At 39.0% G+C, this 21493-nt stretch overlaps 1 protein-coding gene across 7 annotated transcripts in view; it reads left to right on the top strand.

Annotated features, from left to right (window-relative positions):
- Positions 1 to 1239: 1239 nt before the first annotated feature.
- Positions 1240 to 21493, top strand: part of HERC1 (HECT and RLD domain containing E3 ubiquitin protein ligase family member 1) — a 195961-nt gene continuing 175707 nt past the window's right edge. For 6 of the 7 annotated variants that reach the window (XM_047736349.1, XM_047736348.1, XM_047736351.1 and 3 more), the window contains exon 1: positions 1240 to 1369. The gene's annotated coding sequence lies outside the window, so the exon portion shown is untranslated. Of the gene's footprint in view, positions 1370 to 18808; positions 18902 to 21493 lie in introns of all 7 variants that reach the window. The other variant, XM_047736347.1, reaches the window with a different exon arrangement.

Below are 21493 nucleotides of genomic sequence, written 5' to 3'. Positions count from 1 at the left end.
TTTTTTAAAAAAATATTTTATTTATTTGACAGATCACAAGTAGGCAGAGAGGCAGGCAGAGAGAGAGAGAGAGAGGGAAGCAGGCTCCCTGCCAAGCAGAGAGCCCAATGTGGGGCTCGATCCCAGGATCCTGGGATCATGACCTGAGCCGAAGGCAGAGGCTTTAACCCACTGAGCCACCCAGGTGCCCCTGTATCATAATTTTTACATGAATGACACATACATGGCTTGGACGTTGTGGACTCCTCCTAGCCCCCAGTTAGACTGTGAGCTTGTGGAGGGCAGAGACTGGCTCTAGATCCTCACTCAGTTACACAGTAACTCAGTAGAATATATTTAACGATGGACATCAGGAAGATAGCTAGAAATGTGGGAGTCCAGAACTAAGAAAAGATACAGAAGGGAGAAGACAGGAATATTCTTTCAATCATTTAACGAGCACCTAGACCAGTGTTAGGAGCTGCGCGTACAGTGATGACCAAGCCAGTTAGCGTTCCCACCCTTCTCAGGACTTCTTCGGGAAGGTCCGGGTCATGATCATGGATGTAAGTCACCTAAACGGCAATTTACCTTGGTGTTCCTCAGAGGGGTGGCAGGCCCCAGCATCTGCAGGGTTCTAGCAGTCCTGCAGAGCAAAGACACGAGTAAGATAGAAGTGTGTCAAGTGAAACGCTTATATATGATTATACTTGACAGACCAGAAGTCTAGGGCCGGGTGTGAAGAGATAAACCGGCGCACAGCACCCGGCGTGCGTCCGAGATAAAGGGGTGTGGTCGCCCCGCTTCTGCTGCCAGCTTTTCCACGCGTCGCTTCGTTCGGCAGCATCAGGACTGCGGGAGGCGGGGGTCTTCTTCGCCTACTACGGGGAAAACCGGGAGCCCTGGATGGCCCCTAACTCTTCACCGGTCTTTGTGAAACGTCTCCAATTGTGCCTCATAAGCGGAGACCGGCCCCCGCGGACGGACGGGTCTGTCTGGACGCCGCAAGGGCTGAAAGGTGAGGACGGCGCGGTGGCGGGACGTCCCTAGAATCTAAGTCAACAACACCCCCCTCCCAAACCCCGCCATTAATTCTCCTTCCCTTTTCCCCTCCTCCCGCAACCTAGCTCTGGCGCTCCTCCCCCAGCCTTTCTTGCTTCCCGCGCGGGGCCTGGGGGGGGCGGGGCGAGCGATCAAAACTGCGCGAGAGTTTCGCCCAAATCCCGCGAGACTTGTCTGCTGCCGCTGCCGCCGCCTCTTACGTCTTTCCCTTTGACAAGTCGCCGCTGCTGCAGCAAAAATAAAGGACGCGGCCGCCGCAGCCGCTGCCGAGCCGGGCTCGGGTCGCCGGAGCCGCGCCCCACCCCCGCCAGCTCCGGAGTCGCGAATGGTAACGCCTCTTCTGCCCTCCTGGTCGCCTGTGCGTGCGCCCTAGGGCCAGGCAAGGCCGGCCAGGGCTGTTCCCGGGCCGCGGCCGAGCGGGGGGCCGCCGGGGTCCTTGGTGGGCGGCAGGCAGAGGCCTGAGAGAACCCTCCCGGCGCGGTGCGGGGCCTCGGGCCTCAAAGGCCTCCCGCAGCCTGAGCACCTACAGAGCCGCCTTAGAAGCCGAGCCGCTCGCCCGAAGGGGTAGAGGGACCCGCCCCTCCGCCGGCTTGCTGTACTTGCCGCTCGGGGGTCGGGGCTCTGACCTTCTCCCCCATCCCTTTATCCGCTAACGAGGGTCCCTCCCTGGCTGGGGCTAGGGTCGGGGGGCAGCGGCCCGACTCTTGCGGGAGAGCCGCGACCCCGTGCCCTCCGGTAGCCGACCACCTTTTGAGGGGTGGAGATTGGGGCGACGTGTCTTTATCCTTTCCTCTGCTTTTGGGTGGGGGCAACTCATCATCAGGTAAACCTTTCTCCAAATTACCTTACCTACCTCGGTAAAATAACAATTTATAAAGCCTGTGTTACCAGGAAGGGGAGACGAGATGCATTGTTTAGTCTGTGGGTAAGATGAGGATGATGATGACAAGAGCTGTCCCAGGCAACATGGTGAAACCTTTTCTGTGATGAGTGGTAGATTCTTGGGAGACACGAGGACCGGAGCTGGTACCACCTTTCCCAGGAGGTTATGTAAAAGAAACGCTGTCCAACCCAGCGAGCTGTGAGCAGGGACAGATTTGCCTTACTTTTAAAATATGTCTGTAGTTAGTAGAAAATATGGATAATCAGAATTAAAGAAATACCAAATCTGAACTCATTCTTGTAATTCCATTTCCAGAGATAGCATTTCATGGTTACCATTTTGGTGTGTTTCCTAACAGACACTTAATTTTTTCAGATAGTCCTTGGCTCATTGTTGATTGGGACTTCCCCCGTTCTATGTATGATTCAAAATGATTTGTTTTATTTGAGTTACTTTGGCCCACTTGATTAAAACTGGTTACTTGTTCATTAACACTGGCTGTACTCTGCCATCTCTCTTTCCTTGGACTCTCTTCCAAAATGATTGTTAGATAAATGGTTTTAAAAATAAAAAGTTAAAAAATTATTATCCGCTTGTATGTAGTACATAAGGGTTTTTAGTTTTTCCTGTGGTGGGCGCTGAAAGGGAGCAGTGTTTGTGGAAGGCAAACTATGATTATTCACAGTGGGAAGAAACCTGTTTACCTTAAGGTTTTATAACATTGATTTCCATTGGTTATTTTTAGACCAGCGTCATTATGTGACACTTTGTTATAGTGCCTTTGTGATTGGGATGGGATGGATACCTGCCTTTGATTATGTAGGTTTCTGTGGTGTGAGTTTTTACAAGCAAAATTGAGTGTCCTAGGTGTCTGTTTCTATGTATGCAAACATATGCACCTATACATGGGTTTATCTTGCAAGTGAGTTAAAATGTATTATTTTAGTAAAGAAAGCATTAGGTAGGGTAAAGAATAGTTTTGTAATACTTCTCCCAAATTATATGACAGGATTATATTGCAGAATGAAACATCTAGAGAGGTTAGAAATCTGGCAGCTTTAAAAAATAGGATAGTGTCATTTTTCTTGGGTTGTCATTGGAATGGATTAGATGGCCTATTAAGGCCTTTTGTAATTCTAAACTCTTATGAATTTTGCCTTTCTTAAGTTTCTCTTATCACCTTGCTTCTTAAATTTCTAGTCGTGCTGTTTATACGTGACACTTTCCCATTCATTTGCTGATCATATATTCCACTCCCAGTGCAGACATCCTGGTGGTGCATGAGGAGAAAGCAAATGTAAATGGATCACTTTGTTTATTACTATAAACATTTTCTGCAAATCCTATTTAATTAAAGGAATTTCAAAGACTATGTTCTTGATTAGGCTGGATTGGTTAGTAGAGGATGTAAATAATAAATAGCAGTCAAATTCTAATGTCTCAAGCATTTTTTCCCAAAAAAGACAAAATTACTCCCTTCTTAGTATTAAAAAAGGAAAAAGAGAGCCTCAATATATTAAACAGTTGATCTTTTAAAATTCAGATTTTCAGTAAAATAATAATGAAGACATTGTGGTTTGGTATGTGGCAAGAAGTTTGTGTTAGGATAAAAGCAAATTGATTTGTGAAACATTTTGAATTTCATAGTTGGACAACTATGTAATAACTAAAAATTTTACTATAACCTGTTAAAGAGAATTTTTTAAATTGTAAATAAGACTTTGGCTTAACAGACAAATGAAATGTGTTATGGGCACATACTGCAGATTATCATGATGTTGAAAACAAATTGGTCACATCACTTGAAAAGAAGTTTGCAGAGTAAAGTCACAATAGCTAGCAAATTTTTTTGACTAAAAGAAACTGTAAGGGAACATAAAGTAGCTAATTTATTTTTTAGATGCCAGATATGATTTTTATGATTTTAGTTTTTTCTGCTGTTACTGGGCCCTCTAAATTAATAGAATATTAAATTACAGATTAGATCCCTGAGCAAGGAAATATGACAGTTGGGTAAGATGATCAAGTGATGGATTTTATTTATTTTCAACTTTATTTTGAAATAATGTTAGACTTACAGAAATGTTGCAAAGATAGTACAGAGAGTTCCTATATAATATTCTTCTACATCATCTCCTGATGTTGATACCATAACCATAGTACAATGATCAAAACCAGGATGTTAACTAAACTACAGACTTCATTGCAGTTTCACAAGTTTTACCCCTTATGTCTTTTTTCTGTTCCACAACCTACTTCAGTGCATTTAGTTGTGGTATTCTCGTTTCTTCCAATCTGTGATATCCCTTAGTTTGTCCTTGTCTTTCATGATCTTGACATTTTTGATGCGTACTGTCAATTAATTTGTAGAATTTTTCTCATTTTGGGTTTGTCTGATGTTTTCCCCACGATTAGGTTGGAGTTATGTATGTTTGCAAGAAAACCACACATGATGTGTCCTCAGTGCATCATTTTAGAGGGTACGTGGTGTTGGTATGTCTTACTGCTAGTGATGTTTTAACTTTGATTACTTTGTTAAGGTGACCTTTACTTTGTTTTCCACTGTAAAGTTACTATTCTTCTTTTGATACATATCATAGGGAAGATACTTTGAGACTATGCAGATATACTGTTTCTCCTCAGACTTTCTCCTGCTGATTTTAGCATGTCTTGATAGATCTTGTCTGTAGCAGTTATTGTGGTGTTTACCTAATGGTGATTTATATTTTCCTCTATTTTTAAAAACATATTATTGGAATTTTTCTGTTAGGAAGAGATACCTCTTCCTCATTTGTTTATTCAGTTACTTATTTATGTAATTATAATCTCATGGGTATTTGTTTTATTCTACATGTTGTAACCCAATAGTATTTTTTTATTCTCAACTTATTCCAGCTTTGGTCATTAAGAGCCTTTTCAAGTTGGCCTTCACTCTCTTTTGGACACTTCCTTATATTCTGGTATCATAGGCTATTTCTTGCTCATATTGTATCTTTCCTTGTACCAGTCCTAGAATCAACAGCTTGTCTAAGGAACTCTATTGGAGAATAGAATTTAAATCAAGATCTGGCTGCTAGGTGTACTCACTGGGGTGTCATTGCATGTAGGCCCTCAGAGGACAGTGCTAGGAAATACAGGTATAAATACCAACCCTCCCACACATACAAGTGAGCACACACACATTTATTTATATATTTATCTTTCTATATATATTAAATATATATCAATATTGATAGCTTCTAGTCTAGTATGACACCACAAGGTTCATTCTAACCTTTACTGACTTCTTATTTGTATCACTTTTTCTAATAGTGAAAACTTGGATCTCGTTGTCTGTAGACACTAGATCATATAGATAATAGATTATATCCCATTTGCTCACTTTTATAGTGCACATCAAGTAGTTACTGATTGCTAACCCATTACCCTTATGAGAAACATATTTTTCTAATTACAGTGTTTTTTTTTTTTTTTTTTTGTCTTTAACCTCATGGTATCTAGTCAAAATATTATTTTCCTAAGTTATTTGGGTTAGTTCATTTTTCCAAAACATTCCCTTTAGAGTTATGTTATTCATCTATAATGCAGTTTGGTTCTTTTCTTACTCTTTGTATTCCATTTTGGGTTACCCCTTAATCCTGGTCGATTTGATTATTTATTTATTTAGGTATATGAAACATTACCATGACTAAATACTACTACATAAAATGATATAGTCAGAGAAATGTCACTTCTTATTCCTACTACTTGATTCCCACCTTCATCCTCTTTTCCTCATCTGTTTTTTTACCCTTTAGGTAACTAGTCTCTTCCGTTTTTTGGTTAATCCTTCTATTATTTCTTTTGCACAAATGAACAGATTGTGTGTGTTTTGTTATATTCCTTTCTTTTTTTCTCATGCAATTTTATTTATTTATTTTATTTTATTTTATTTATTTATCTATTTGACAGACAGAGATCACAAGTAGGCAGAGAGGCAGGCAGAGAGAGAGAGAGGAGGAAGCAGGCTCCCTGCTGAGCTGAGAGTCCGATGCGGGGCTCGATCCCAGGACCCCGGGATCATGACCTGAGCCGAAGGCAGAGGCTTCAACCCCTCTCAACCAGGCGCCCCTCTCATACAATTTTAATTGAAATACAGTTCATATACCACAATTTTTTTTTTAAAGATTTTATTTATTTATTTGACAGAGAGAAATCACAAGTAGGCAGAGAGGCAGGCAGAGAGAGAGAGGAGGAAGCAGGCTCCCTGGTGAGCAGAAAGCCCAATGTGGGGCTTGAACCCAGGACCTGGGATCATGACCTGAGCTGAAGGCAGCAGCTTAACCCACTGAGCCACCCAGGCGCCCCCATATACCACAATTTTAATTGAGATACAGTTCACATACCACAAAACTTTCCCTTCTAAAGTGTACCAATTCATTGATTTTTTTTGTGTATTCACATGATTGTGCAGCCATTACTACTAATTCAAGAATATTTTTACCACTCCAGAAAGAAACCGTGTGTGCATTAGCAGTCATTTCCTCTTCCACCTTCCTTAGCCCAGGTTAACCACTAATCTGCTTTATGTTTGTATGAATTTGTCTATTCTGAACATTTCATGTAAATGGAATCATATAAAATATTGACTTTTATGCCTGACTTCTTTCACTTAGCATAATGTTTCAGTGTTCATCCATGGAGCATGTATCCATACTCCATTTCTTTTTTTGGCTGAGTGATACTCCAGTATATGCATATATCACATTTTATTCATGCATTCATCATTTGATGGACATTTGGTTTTCCATTTTTTGGCTACAGTGAATAATATTGCTATGAACATTCATGTACAAGTTTTTGTGTGGATGTCTATTTTCAGTTCCTTGGGTATATACCTAGGCATGGAATTGCTGGGTTGTATGGTAACTCTGTGTTTAACTTTCTGAGGAACTACACAACTGTTTGCTTTTTCCTTTATTTCTTATATGAGGAGTAGCATCTTATATACTTATTGGAAATCACTCCAAATTAGTTTATTCTTCTTGATAGATAGATAGTCTTCTTTTTTTTTTTAAGATTTTTTATTTATTTATTCGACAGACGGAGATCACGAGTAGGCAGAGAGGCAGGCAGAGAGAGAGAGGGGGAAGCAGGCTCCCCGCTGAGCAGAGAGCCCGATGCGGAGCTCGATCCCAGGACCCTGAGATCATGACCTGAGCCGAAGGCAGAGGCTTAACCCACTGAGCCACCCAGGCGCCCCAGTCTTCCTTCTTTTTTACAGCTATACAGCACTCCACTCTGTGCATCTATCCTAATTTATTCAACCATTCTTCTATGTATGTACATTTAGGTAATTTCCTGTATTTTGCAGTTATAAACAGTATTGCAGTAACTGACCTGTCCATATGTATTGTTAGAGGTATATCTTCAAGGTAGATTTCTCTAAGTGGCATTTCTGGGTCAAAAGTTGAGCATGCAGGAGTCCCTCTATGTCTATAGTTTGTCTTTCTATAGTTTCACTTACTGGTGGTCAACAGTGGTCAGAGCAGATGATCCTCCTCCTACTGTATAGTCAGAAAGAAGGTCACTGGTAGCCTAATGCTACATCTCAGTGCCTAAGTCATTCACCTCATTGATCTCATCATGAGATGTGAGATCTTATCATCTCACATCATCATAAGATTGAGTACAGTATAATAAAATATTTTGAGAGACCACATTCACATAACTTTTTTTTTTTTTTTTAAAGTAGGCTCCACATCCAAAGTGGGGCTTGAACTCACCACCTTGAGATGAAGAGTTTCATGCCTGAGCCAGCCAGGCACCCCCTCAGATAACTTTTATTACAGTATATAGTTGACCTTTGAACAACATGGGTTTGAACTGTCTAGGTCCACACAATACTGTAAATGTATTTTCTCTTCCTTATGATTTTCTAGTAACATTTTCTTTTCTCTAGCTTACTTTATTGTAAGAATACAATATATAATACATACCATGTCCAAAATATGTGTTAATTGTCTGTTTATGTTATCAGTAAGGCTTCTGGTTAACAGTAGGCTTTTAGTAGGCTTTTTGGATAGTTAAAAGTTACATGCAAATTTTCAACTGCATGGGGTATTGGTGCCCCCAATCCCTGCATTGTTCAAGGGTCAGTTATATTGTTATAATTACCCAATTTTATTATTGTTGTTGTTAATCTCTTACTCTGCTTAATTTATAAATTAAACCTTATAATGGGTGGGTGTCTGTAGGAAAAAACATACTATCTATAGGATTTGGTATTATCAGGCATCCACTGGGGATCTTGGAACATACCCCTCTGGATAAGGGGGAACTACTGTATATAGTTGGGTTAGATATTACAGAAGTGTACTCACTTGTGTTCCCACTGGTAATGTATGAGAATATCTATTTCCCCCATAACCTCACCAACAGAGAATGTGTTGTGTTATTTATATTTATTTATTTATTTATTTGTGGGAGGTGACTGATTTTTTAAAAATGCTGTGTAGTCATTTCAGTGACCTGAACCTATTGTGTAGGGGCTCTTAATGCCTGTCATTGGTAGGTTCTTATAGCTTGAAAATGAAATAAATTGTCCATTAATATTACACTGATAGTTGTAGGTTGTTATGTGCAGGTGAAATCAATGTGTGCATTTCTGGTCTAGCCAGGATTGCTCATTGAAACTTTTTGCATTCATAGGAGTTGCTACATTGATTCATAATACCCATGCACTGAAATACTTCTGGAGTTTAACAAAGGACAACTGAAGTTGTAAGGAGAATATTCTTTTCTCCAGAGTATGTGTGATATAGTAGTTTTGGTTCATATTATATGCTAGTTACTTTCGATAGTACACACAGTACATACTGAAATCATGGTATGGTAGTTATTTAACCCGTAATGGCTATGTCTGGAACCTTTCATATTTCCATAAGAAAGAAGGTTAATCTTAAGGATGAAATGAAAGTTTACAGTTCTGGATTGGGGATAATCTTACCAGATTTTAGTGGGACCAAGATACTAAGGCAACATGAAAAACATCCCCATCTTAAAAGGTAGCAGGTTCTGCCCAGCTGGAAATTTAGGTTCTTTCCCAGAAAGAATACTCTTCCAAGTCTGGGGACACATTAATGAAAAAAACAAAGATTTCTTAAAGAATTTCATTAAGTATAGTTGGTACCCGATATTATGTTAGTTTCAGGTATAGAATGTAGTGATTTGATAGGTCTGTATGAAAACAAAAAAATCTTGCACCAGAGGAGCTTATATTCTCGTAGTTTTCTGATGAACTGGTGTTTTTAAGAAAAGATGCTGAGTGCTGATTGTGAATGGAACCAGCAGAGGTCATGTAGTTTTAAAATAAAATTGCTTTTGTTGCTATACAAACCTCAAATGACACTAGATTTTACTGGTTACAAAAGAGAAGGCCATGAAAAGTCAGAGGGTGGTAATTTACATTGTTCACTAATCTCTTTCTCATTTTAAAGGATTCCTAGTAGTAGTAGGATAGTAGTAGTAGAATAGAGTAATAGTAAAGTCTTTTTTCTCAGCTGGGGTTCCGTGAAAGAACTAAATGCCCTGGGACATTTGGACAATCACTGTATATAAAGAATTAAGTTCTCTCCAGTGCACCTAGAATGGCACTAGGTATGTACCATCCTTGGGAGAATTGAGAAGATACTCACTCCAGTATTCAAGTTCTCTGGTCTAGATGATGAACTTCAGTTGAGAAAGTCATTGTAGTCAGATCCGTTTGTTTTTTTTTTTTTTAAAGATTTTATTTATTTATTTGACAGAGAGAGATCACAAGTAGATGGAGAGGCAGGCAGAGAGAGAGGGAGGGAAGCAGGATCTCTGCCGAGCAGAGAGCCCGATGTGGGACTCGATCCCAGGACCCTGAGATCATGGCCTGAGCCGAAGGCAGCGGCTTAACCCACTGAGCCACCCAGGCGCCCAGATCCGTTTGTTTTTTTCCTAACTCTCCCACTTGCTAGCAGAGGGATGTTGGACAAGTCTTAGTCTCTTAGCTTCTTGACCTGTAAAAATGAGAATAATAATAGTTGCTACATCATAGGCCCGATGTGAGAATTAAACAATCTTTCCAGTCTACCTTTATCCATTTCTGTGGCTTTAAAAACTCTCTTTGCTGATTGACTTCCACATATATGTCTTCAGCCCAGACCCCTTCCCTGAGGTCCAGTGGTATAGTTCATCTGCTTATTTCATATTTCATTGACTAGTAGGCATCTCAAACTAAATTTGTACAATAAAGAAGGTGTGATTTCTGCCCTCATTATTTCCCTGAGTCAGCTGTTAGTAATAGCTGGGCCATTCCACTAGTCACTCGGGTCAAAAGCCTAGGTGTCAGTTGTGATTTTTCTCATTTCTTTATACCCTATAACAAGCCCATCTGCAAAACCTCTTGACTTTATCTTTGGGCTATCTTTCTAATCTGATCATATATTGTGGTTGTCTTTACCTTATAACTTTGGTCTAAACCACCATTATCTCCTACTTAGGTAATTCCAATGGTATCTTTTTAAAATTTTATTTTTTTATTTTTATTATTTTTTAAAGATTTTATTTATTTATTTGACAGACAGAGATCACAAGTAGGCAGAGAAGCAGGCGGAGAGAGAGGAGGAAGCAGGCTCTCCGCCGAGCAGAGAGCCCGATGTGGGGCTCGATCCTAGAACCCCGGGACCATGACCTGAGCCGAAGGCAGAGACTTTAACCCACTGAGGCACCCAGGCGCCCCTCCATGGTGTCTTTAACTGGTTTTCCTCCTTTCTCATTTGGTCTCTGACAGTCTGTTCTCCACTTGTAGCTAGAATGATCTTTTTAACTGTCAATCAGATAGACCACTCCTCTGTTTAGTACTCTACAATGATTTCCTTCTACAATTAAAGTAACAACCAAATTCCTGGTGTTGGTTTACAAGGCACTACATGTTGTATTTAATCCCTGCCTATCTCTCTGTTCATTCCTTTCCTGCTACACTGAACTCCTTATGATTCTTTGTTCACAACAGGAACATTTCCAGGGCTTGGTATTCTTGCTCGGCTTATAGTGCTCTTCCTTCAGGTCTTTGCACTGTTTCCTCCCTCCCATCATTCATGTGTTTGCTTAAAGAAGAGTTCTCAGAGTTTACCTCTTCAGAGAAATCGTCAGTCATCACACTATAAAAATTAGTGATCATCTTCCCTCCGCTCTCCTTGTCTCTTTTGCTTTATTTTTTTTTTTGCATTTGTGCTTCCTAAAATTTAATGACTTGTCTACTTGTTTATTATTTGTCTTCCTCACTAGAATGTAAACTCCACGAGAGCTTGAACCTATACGTTTTATTCATTCCAGTGCTTCTAAAAGTCCCTGGTACATAGTAAGCCAGGAATGTAGCTCTAGGAACTTGACCATGGAGTAAAATTGTCTCTATATTAGATTAAATAATTCTACCTTTGTAATGTTTTGTGCCAAATGGAGAACCATGTTTCTTTTTAAAGATTTATTTATTTTAGAGAGAGAGAATGAACACAAACCGGGGGAGGGGGGTGGGGGGGGTAGTTAGGAAGAGAGGGAGAGAGAGGATCCCAAGCAGGTTCCACGTCCCTCACAGAACTGGATGTGGGGCTTGTTCTCACGATCCTGAGATCATGACCTGAGACAAAATCAGAGTCTGGTGCTGGATTGACTGAGCCACCCAGACATCCCTGAAGGAGAACTGTTAATCAGTTAAACAGCATGAATTTTTTTGCATTGGTTTCTCACATATGAAATGTTAAGATTTAGAATTTATAACATTGTCAAGAGCATGTAATTGTGCATAGGCTGTGCTAAATAATATATAAAAAATTAACTTGGAGTTCAGCTCTTGTGGTTCTTGCAGTGTTTGCTCGTTCTCTAAATATAATGGTAGTGATGTTAATAAAATAGTAATATTTCCTCTTACTCTGGCAAGCTATTTGTTCTCACTTTAAACTCTTGATTTATAGTCTATGGATTTTGATTTTGGGGATATACATTGTTGTTGTCCAAGTGTTTTGTTTTGTTTTTTCCTTAGACTATAGCAGCATTTTTAGAAGCTCTTTTAAGTTTTGCCATGTTTTAAGACCTTTTGTGGTGTTAGTCACTATACCATAAAATTGTTGGGTCATGGGCAATGGGCAGTTTTATGTGATACAATTCAAGTAAGCAGCTTTGCTGATAGTATTAGAAATATAGGATAACTTAATCTAGAACTAGAAAGATTATATTGTCTATGTGTTAATATAATTGAAAAGCAGAAGTGTCTTTTATAGAAGATATCGTTGAATTTTCTTATACAATCAAGTATCCAATCATATGTAATGAAATATGGTCATAGTTTCTGTTTTCTCAACATTGTTCATTCTTTTAAAAAGAAGAAATGATGGAGAATGATAGATTTATGTAATTTAGTGAAGGTGGTGTGGTAGAGTAGACAGATGTACATATAAGGGAATAATACTGGGTAACATTTATTGAATGTTTACTGTGCACCAGGTATTATTCTAAGTACTTTTTTCTGTCATTTATTTATTTGTTTATTGAATTAATTAACATGTAATGTATTATTGGTTTCAGAGGTAGAGCTCATTGATTCATCAGTCTTTTTCTTTTTTCTTTTTTTTGATTCATCAGTCTTATGTAACACTCAGTACTCATTATATCATGTGCCCTCCATAATGTCCATCACCTGGTTACCCCATATCCCCACCCCCTTTCCTCCAGCAACCCTCAGTTTGTTTCCTATGATTAAGAGTTTCTTACAGTTTGTATTCCTCTCTGATTTTGTCGTTTTATTTTTTCCTCTCTTCCCTTATGATCCTCTGTTTTGTTTCTTAAATTCCACATAAGAGTGAGATCATATGATAATTATCTTTCTCTGAAAGTACTTGTATCTATTATTTAAACCACAGTTAAATATGGTTGAATTGTCAATTATTTAAACCACATTTTGGGGCTCCTAGGTGACTCAGTGGGTTAAGCCTCTGCCTTCAGCTCAGGTCATGATCTCAGGGTTTCGGGATGGAGCCCCGCATAGCGCTTTCTGCTCAGCAGGGAGCCTGTTTTCCTCTCTCTCTCTCTGCCTGCTTCTCTGCCTACTTGTGATTTCTCTCTCCGTTAAATAAATAAATAAAATCTTAAACAAACAAACAAACCCTATAGTCTTAGAGCTAAACAGAACTTTAAAAAAAGAATAAGCCTCATTTAACCTGTTTATTTTGCAGAGAAGGAAATTGAAGTACAGAGAGGTTAAGTAGCACAAGATCGCACAGCTAGCAGGTGATGGGAACGTGAATTAGAATTCTGTAACAAGGGCGCCTGGGTGGCTCGGTGAGTTAAGCTGCTGCCTTTGGCTCAGGTCATGATCTCAGGGTCCTGGGATCGAGTCCCGCATCGGGCTCTCTGCTCGGCAGGAGGCCTGCTTCCCTCTCTCTCTCTCTCTGCCTGCCTCTCGTCTACTTGTGATCTCTCTCTGTCAAATAAATAAATAAAATCTTTAAAAAAAAAAAAAGAATTCTGTAACAAAGGGAAGTATTGGCAGAACTGTTGGGGGCAGAGTCTGGAAATGGCAAACCTCAATGTGATGGTTTTGGCTGATCTAAAATTCTGTCCCACTGAGGTACCTGGGTGGCTCAGTCCATTGAGCATCAGACTCTTTGATTTCATCTCAGGTCATGATCTCAGGGTCATGAGATGGAACCCTGTTGGGGCTCTGCATTCAGCAGGGAATCTGCTTAAGATTTTCTCTCTCTCTCTTCCCCCCTCCCCCCTTCTTCCCTCTGCCTGTCCCCCTGCTCATGTGTATGCACATGTTCTCTCTCTCAAATAAATGAATCTTTAAGAAAAATAAAATAAGGGGCGCCTGGGTGGCTCAGTGGGTTAGGCCGCTGCCTTCGGCTCAGGTCATGATCCCAGGTCCTGGGTTCGAGCCCCGCATCGGGCTTTCTGCTCAGCAGGGAGCCTGCTTCCTCCTCTCTCTCTGCCTGCCTCTCTGCCTACTTGTGATTTCTCTCTGTCAAATAAATAATAAATAAAATCTTTAAAAAAAAAAAAAAGAAAAATAAAATAAAATCCTATCCAACTAATATTTGGGCAAGATCATTCTACATAGGTGTTGAGGAACTCATTGTGACAGACTGAGTTTAGGTGCCACATGTTGCTTTGAATTCTTAAAGAATGTTTCTAGGTCAAGGGGTACCTGTGTGGCTCAGTAGGTTAACCCTCTGCCTTCGGCTCAGGTCATGATCCCAGGGTCTTGGGATCGAGCCCCAAATTGGGCTCTCTGCTTGGTGGGGAGCCTGCTTCCCCCCCCTCTGCCTGCCTCTCTGCATACTTGTGATCTCTATCAAATAAATTAAAAAAAAAAATCTTTAAAAAAAAAAAGAATGTTTCTAGTTCTGTTCTGCCAAAGAGGGGAAATAGATGTTAGAAGAGAACAATAATTGTTATAAGGATTGGATATTGCCATAGGAAGGTAAATATTAGTAAATCTTTATGCCCTGGAATATGAAATTTTTCTTGATAGACCTTGAAACTTAATGATATTAAGGAACAGGTTTAGTCTGTAAACTGTCTAGAGTACAATCAGGTAGGGAAATAGTAATGACTTACATTTGTGTGTGTGTGTGTACATATGTCTACACACATATATATTTGTGTAGTGTATATGGCTTCTAGTTTGCAAAGTACATTGGTAACCATTTTCTCAGTTGATCTTTATAATACCTCTGTGAGAAAGACAGGGTAGATAATTCTGATATTTGACAAGCTTCCACAAGGAGAAGAGGTAGCTTTGAGGAATGAGCCTTTGAATAACCTCTAATTGCTAGACCTTCTTTTATTAGGTTCTCTAGTCATAAAGGAAGTTGCTGTTTCGTTGCAAAACTGCCAGTGTATATGTGAGTGGTGGACTTCTGCATTTTTTTTTTTTTTAAGGTTTTATTTATTTGAGAGAGAGCACAAGTGAACGGGATGGGGTGGGGAGAGGGAGAAGCAGACTTCCCGCTGAGCAGGGAGCCCTATGTAGAGCGCAATCCCAGGATCCTGGGATTGTGACCTGAGTTGAAGGCAGCTGCTAACTGACTCAGCCATCCAGGTGCCCCTGGACTTTTGCATTGTATGGTGTTACTGGGCTTGATCTCTTAAGTAGGTGATTAGAAATTGCTTAATCTGGAAGCAGAAGATAACTTGGCATGATGAATGGGCAAAGGTGGCCTGTTGTAATTGGCATGTTCTTAATGTTATACTGAAAGCCTAGCTGTTTTTAAGAAATGTAATTTAGGGGCGTCTGGGTGGCTCAGTGTGTTAAAGCCTTTGCCTTTGGCTCAGGTCATGATCCAGGTCCTGGGATTGAGCCCCACATCTGGCTCTCTGCTCAGCACGGGGAGTCTGCTTCCCTTCCTCTCTCTGCCTCCTTGTGATCTCTGTCAAATAAATAAATAAAATCTTTAAAAAAATGTTATTTAGATTAAAGCTATAATTCTAATTGCAACCCTCTTGTAATGTTTTTTAAACTAATGTTTTAATGAAAACCTTCTACCACTTAGACTGCAGTAATGTTGATGCTTTTTTTGACTATATTGTAGATTAGGATAGAGGTGGAGTGCTTTACTTTTTAGAGGTAAAAAAAAAGTTTGGTAGCTTCTGAAAAGGCTGATGTGAATGTATAGCAGTAGTGAAATGCTGATAAAAGTTCAATAGGTCTCCTGTTTCCCTTGTTTGTTTTGGAAATAGTTTGAATTGTTTTAGTTAACTTAAATTGGTCTGAGATATTAAGAGGGACTTTTCAGAACTCTTAAAGGTACACTGTAAAAGAGAATAAAGTGAGATGCAAATTCACAGAATCAGTTCACTTTAAAGTAGTTGAGTGATAGAATGTGACTCTGATCTACAAAAATCTAAGGAATTGCTGAATATTTTGTATTCTTAAATTCTTTTATCTTTCAGTTCTCTGTTATTTTCTTTTTCCCTGGTGCTCTCTTATAACTGCCTCCTTATCACCACCCCCTCCCTCTTGGTGTGCCATCTGTTGGTTTGGCTCTTTATTTCAGAGTAGGAAGGCAGGAAAGGGTTTTTGTACACAAGATAAAACTAGTTCTTTTGGAGCTCAGTGAACTGGTGCACTTATGCAATAAGTCTGCTAATGATAAATTCCAGAAGTACCATAGGCCACTTGGACTAGAGAGAGTGATGACTCTGCAATATTGTCTGCAATTTTTTTGTGACTGTTGCTTTATTTAATAAATAAAAACTAAAGTATACTGAAACACTATATTTTTTTCATAGCCATAAATCGGTTATCTAGAAACAGGCTTGCAAAGAACAGTCATTATTGAAGAGATGAGTGTTAGTGAAATTCATGTCAAATGACTTCTTCTAGTACTTTATAAATATAATTTGATCATGGAAAATTTATATTCACTTATGCCTGACTGTGCATTAGTCTGTTGTGGGAATATGTAGACACTATTTGCAGTCCTAGGCAGGTAATTCAATTCCCAGACAGCATTAAAAAAAAACAAACCTTTTTGTTACAAAGTATTTTAAACATGTTAATATAAAACAGAAAGACTAGTGTAAAGAGCTTCCATGTCCTCATAACTGAGCTTCAGGAATTATAGGCAGTCTTGTTTCCTCTGTATTTCTATTCACTACCACTCCACCCCCAATCCTTGGACTCTCTTGAACCAATTCCTAAGCATAGACATATTTTTAATTTGTAAATTTCAGGTATTTCAGTTTGGATTTCTAAGACTCTCTCTCTTTTCATAAAATAAGCCAAATACCATTATTATACCAAAATAAATTTATAGCAGGTTATTAATATCACCAAAAATGTAATCCGGTTTCATATTTTTCTGGTTATTTTATTTTATTTTTTAAAGCTTTTATTTATTTATTTGACAGAGATCACAAGTAGGTAGAGAGGCAGGCAGAGAGAGAGGAGGAAGCAGGCTTCCCGCCGAGCTGAGAGCCCGATGCGGGGCTCCATCCGAGGACCCTGGGATCATGACCTGAGCCGAAGGCAGAGGTCTTAACCCATTGAGCCCCTTTCTGGTTATTTTACATAAATACTTGTATGTGTGTTTATATATATGTGTGTGTATATATATTTCTTTTTCTTCTTTAAAGTTTTTTGTTAAAAGAGGCTCTCTTTGCTTTGAGAAGTTTCCCATGGTCTCATTTTGCTGATTGCATTTCTGTAATGTCATTTAATATGTTATTTTGTCTGCTGATTTCCTGTAAATTGATAGATTTGTCAGAGTTTCGTTCTTATTGTAGGAATACTTCATAGGAGTGGTTTGTGTTTCAGGAGGTTCATAAGGTTTTTTTTATTTCATGAGGTTCATAAGGTTTTATTATCTCTTTGGATGTTCAATTTATTAATTGTTTAGATTTATTAATTGATCAGGGATTGCAAAATAGTGAAATTCTGTTGTTTCTTTTTCATGTATTAAGTGGTGTTCTTTGGATAGTTTTCAGCAATGTAGATTGTTTATTTAGGGCATTGTATTTATGCTCAAACTGGTTCTGGGATGATTGACAATGTTCTGTGGTGTGACTCCTTTAAGGGGAGAGTACAAGTCTTTATTATTGAAAATTCAGAGACTACTTATTGAATAATTAGACTTTGTTTAAAGGATGTTTGGCCAATAAATAAATTAACATGGCATTGTGAGTAATATCTTATGACTTAGCATGTGTAGCTAGCTGGCCATTGATGTCTTTCTTTTTAGAAGTCAGTGTTCATATTCAGAAATTTCAAATAGCTTTGGGAAGGGCAGCAATTACTGGTTTCTTGAGCCAGATTTCACAGCAGGAATTTGAGAACAGACCTTGTGTTTGAAATTTTAAACATGTTGAGTTTATATAACATAGAATATTTTGTATTAAAAGTTGTAAAGAACTGGAGAAGCAGCATTTCCTATTGTGGCTCCTTGACAAAAGGGTTTTGGGGTCAAATAAATTTGGTGAACATTGTGCACTTTATGCTCTCTTGGAATGTAATAGACATATTAATATGTAAAAGAAATCTGTTTAACATTAACACAGCCTTTTCCAAATTTATTTGATCACTGAACCTTTTTTCCCCCACCTCAGAATATCGTGAAGAACAAGTGAAACAAATTTTCTAAAGGAAACAAATTTTGGAAAATGTTGTCTTAAAGGATTTGAACAAAGAATAAAGAAAAATGGCTGATGATGATGAGTGTGTATGACTTGACTATAGTTAGTGGAGACATTTTGGTACGTAAATAAGAAGATACTTTTCAGGGGTGCCTGGGTGGCTCAGTGGGTTAAGCCGCTGTCTTCGGCTCAGGTCATGATCTCAGGGTCCTTGGATCGGGCTCTCTGCTCAGCAGTAAGCCTGCTTTCCCCCTCTCTCTGCCTGCCTCTCTGCCTACTATGTGATCTCTGTCTGTCAATTAAATAAATAAAATCTTAAAAAAAAAAAAGACATTTTTCAGTAAGAAAAAAGCAAGAGACATATGTTGGTTGCTTGTTTTATTTTAGTCTGTAAGCATTATACTTTTAGAGAAGCAGTATTAGAAAAGGATTTAAATCATATATAATATTTACTATATGTCAGGCACTGTTTTTACCACTGTTTAACAACTTTATGCACTGATGTACTGTTGTTACCTCAGTTTTACAGATGAGCAAATTGAGGCTCACAAATTCAAGGTTACATTGCAGAGTTGGTGACACAGCAGAACCTGGTTCTGAGCCTAGGTAGTCTGGCTTCAGAGTCCATGTGCCTACCCACTACTCTATATTGCAACATATGGCAGATCATAAAATAGAAATCAGATTAAAAGAAGATTTTAACATCTGTTTGGAGGGAACAGACATATTTTCTTTCACTTTCAGGCAATCAGAGCCATAAGAGAAGAATTGGAGAGCTGGCTCTGTCCTAGTGAAGATAGAAAACGTGGAAACCGGAAACGATTATCCATAAAAAAGGTATACTTGCCAAAGACATAGATTAGATGTAGGTAGAAGACTGAGCTAAGAGGACACTGTTAATACCAGAAGGGAATTGGAACTCCAGTAAGACTCCTTTACTTTAGATACGAAATATGAGTTTAGTTTTTCATGTGCTTGTAGTTATAATAATAGTGCACATTAATGTATTGCATTAAAGTACTTTCACATGGATCCTTTTTTGATCCTCTAAACAACTCTGAAAGGGAGGTAGGTACTATATTTTCCACAGTAAGATGGGTTCTTGAATTTGGATTTTCTGAATTTTTTTTTAGTAACAAATAATATATTATTTGTTTCAGGGGTACAGGTCTGTGAATCATTAGTCTTACACAATTCACAGTGCTCACCATAGCACATACCCTCCCCAGTGTCCATCACCCAGCCGCCCCATCCCTCTCCCCTACCCCCCAGTACCCTCAGTTTGTTTCTTGAGATGAAGAGTCTCTTAAGGTTTGTCTCCCTGCCTGGTCCCATCTTGTTTCATTTTTTACTTCCCTGCCCCCAGGACCCCCCATCCCGCCTCTCAAATTCCTCATTAGATATTCTGCACCTTAAAAGCTAAAGTGTCCTACAGTATATTTGTGTGTGTGCACGCGTGTGTGCATATATATATACACATATATGTATATACACATATATATCACATTGCCTCAGTTTTTGATGAATAAAATATATTAATTAATAGAGTGTGCTTTTGAAATGAGGATTTCGATCAGAAAGAAAGCTGCATTTTAACGAGTGGAAATAATTCTAAGTATAAAAGGTAATATATGCAATTGTAAAAAAAAATTTTTTTTAGACAGCATAGGGAAATACAAAGCAAAAGGTAAAAACCGTTCAACTCTGCAGATTAACCACTGTTAAATTCTAATGTGTAGTTTTCCAGATTTTTTTCTACATCTATTTGTACAGATAGGGAGTTTTTTTTTTCAAAATTCTATACATACTGTTTTATAACTTGAAATACTGTATTCTTTTTTTTTTTTTAAGATTTTATTTATTTATTTGACAGAGAGAGATCACAAGCAGGCAGAGAGGCAGGCAGAGAGAGAGGAGGAAGCAGGCTCCCTGCTGAGCAGAGAGCCCGATGCGGGGCTCGATCCCAGGACTCTGAGATCGTGACCTGAGCCGAAGGCAGCGGCTTAATCCACTGAGCCACCCAGGCGCCCCAAAATACTATATTCTTAAAGAGACTGTAGATACTTGGTCTTTTGCCTCTACCATGGTAAGAGGGTGCATGCAGGACCACTGGCATAAAATGGTAATATCCTGGGCAGACTGGGCTGTATAGCTATAGCATACACATACTTTCATGGCTGACCTGTTAGTAAAGGCTGGGCGAATCCTGATTGGGATTAGGTTAACTGAAGGAGGCAATGAATAGTATAAAGCTTCATTTTATTGTAGAATTTGGGGGGGGCACTTATTGTCACATTATAGTGGATCAAAAGATAAGTAACTCAGACCTTAATGGTCAGGTAAGCATTAAGAAGAATAAAGCATGGCTCTTTTGGAGCATTTTATTATATGGGCTCTTTTAGTGTGTATGAGTGGATGTGTATAAAACCATCTGATTATCTGCACTTTTGGAGTAGTAGGGAGAGGAAAGGAGTCTGTTGTGTTGTGGAATTTTTTTTTTAAAATATTTTATTTATTTATTTGACAGAGATCACGAGTAGGCAGAGAGAGAGGCAGGAAGCAGGCTCTCCGCTGAGCAGAGAGCCTGATAGGGGTCTCCATCCGAGGACCCTGAGATTATGACCTGAGCCGAAAGCAGAGGCTTTAACCACTGAGCCACCCGGATGCCCCTGTGGAATGATTTTTGTACTTGAAGTCAGTTCTCCAGCAGATCTTGCTTTCTGTATTATTGATGGCATCTAGTAATTTGCTTTGTTAATCACTCTCTTTGCCCAAGCAGATTTTGGGGGTGGTCTTATTTTAAAAATATTTTCTTTTTGAGGATTGGGTTATATTTTATTTACATCTCTCAGTATTTTCTTGTTGGTTCTAAATTGATGGTAATACTTAAAATTTTAGCTCTGCTAGGATCTTTTCCTTTCTATATAGTTTTAAAATAAGCTTGTCTAGGGGTGGCTGGCTGGGTCAGTCAGTAGAGCATGGAACTCTTGATATCGGGTCATGATTTTGAGCCCCATGTTGGGGGTAGAGATTACATTAAAAAAATAAAATCTTAAAAAAATAAGCTTATCTATAGTATTGCATTAAATCTGTAGATCAATTTGGAGGAGAACTGATACTTGCATATGTAGTCTTCCAATCTAGGAACATAGTATATTTCTCCATTTATTTAGATCTCCTTCGATTTCTTTCATCTCTGTGTCTTGTAATTTTTAGCATTTAGGTCCTTTACATGTTTGTTAGACTTGAGCTTAGGTATTTCATTAAAATTTAAAAGAAAAAATTTTTAACAGTATTTTATTTATTAGAGAATGTGTGAGCAAACATGAGTCGGGGGAAGGGCAGAGACATGGAGAAGTGGATTCCCCACTGAGGAGGGAACCTGATGTGAGGCTTGATCCCAGGACCTTGATCCCATGACCTGAGCCG

This window comes from Lutra lutra, chromosome 7 (genome assembly GCF_902655055.1).
Source record: "Lutra lutra chromosome 7, mLutLut1.2, whole genome shotgun sequence".
Classification (NCBI taxonomy): Eukaryota; Metazoa; Chordata; class Mammalia; order Carnivora; family Mustelidae; genus Lutra; species Lutra lutra.
The sequence above is the reverse complement of the archived record's forward strand: the minus strand, read 5'-3'. Positions and strand labels throughout refer to the sequence as shown.